This window comes from Budorcas taxicolor, chromosome X, assembly GCF_023091745.1.
Source record: "Budorcas taxicolor isolate Tak-1 chromosome X, Takin1.1, whole genome shotgun sequence".
Taxonomy (NCBI): domain Eukaryota; kingdom Metazoa; phylum Chordata; class Mammalia; order Artiodactyla; family Bovidae; genus Budorcas; species Budorcas taxicolor.
Window position 1 is genome coordinate 118,408,368 of NC_068935.1, and position 1,261 is coordinate 118,409,628.

Genomic DNA, 1,261 nt, shown 5'->3' on the forward strand with positions numbered 1-1,261 from the left:
CCTCCTGCATTTTTCAAGTAGCACATCGAGGTATAAATTATTTAGTTTTACAAAACAGAAGACCGAAAAGATGGAGAACAATCAAGGTTGATCATGTTTTGAAACTTTTTTCATTTTATTTTTTCATTCCATTGTCCCAGCAGTTTAACTGCGGGATTGCTTCCCATTTCAGCAAAAGTCCCTGTTTTGATGTCACATTTTCTTATCTGGATGACCTTTTAAAACTCTTAGTCTTCGGTAGGGGTGGGAGAAGCTGCTGGACGTGGCAGTGGATCATGCCTGGAAGGGACAGTGGTGCCAGGCCTGGCTGGAACTGTGGCTCGAGCTCTCTCCTCATCTCACAAAGCTTCTTCATATTGTGATGAGAAGGCACTTGGGACCGTATCATTGACTTTTGCCAAAAACTCCAGGACTTTCATTTTGCTGGTTTCAGCATGGGCTCGTGGGCCCCACAGGAACTCGTAACGTGGAGGATCGCTGTGGGCAACCTGACGGTACTCCAGGTACTTCATCGTCACTAAGTCTCTGGTGATGAGCTTCCTGGGCTCTCCGTAGATGAAGTGTTTTCTCCCAGCATATACTCGCATCATATTCAAGAATTTCAGATGTCTTCCTCAGCGGCACAGCCGCCCTTCACGAAGATCACACCCAGAACGGTCATCAAGAGACCAGTCTTAGGTAAGCCCCTACCATCCCACACCCTCCCATTGTTGGGCAGGTTCAGTTTGCTGAGGAGGTCATAGGAGTGGATGGTTGAGTCAGCTCCCTTCAAGTCAACTGCAACGACAGCCTCGATGTGTTCAGAGGCTCTCTTGAGAATCTTGGCAAATCGGTGATGGTATCTTGGGTGGATAATCTTCAGCATGTCTTGCTTCATGATGGGCTGCTTCATTTTATACTTATACAGAAGGAACTGCTCCAGCAAACTTGTCATGCTGTTCAGAGTATCACAGTAGATGTTTTCGGTAGAAGATGAGGAACGTGAATCTTCCTCATCTTGACTGGTATCTTCTTCATCAGATGTTGGGTCAGCAGTAGTTGAAAAAGTGCTGGTAGTAGATGGGGCTTCCAAAGACCCCTGGGAAGTGCTATTTGACCCAGTGGCTGATGAGCTCTGTGACTTATCTTCTAGAAGAGAAGAGGTAGAGGGAAGCTCTTCCATTACTGCAGTGGGCTGAACTCCCTTGTGACTCTGGGGATCATATCGGGCCTGGTGGCGTTTCTCACAGATGCAGAGCATATGAGACTGACCCTGAGGCAT

At 47.2% G+C, this 1,261-nt stretch overlaps 1 pseudogene; it reads right to left on the minus strand.

Annotated features, from left to right (window-relative positions):
- Positions 1-338: 338 nt before the first annotated feature.
- Positions 339-1,261, minus strand: LOC128069643 (melanoma-associated antigen B5-like; annotated as a pseudogene).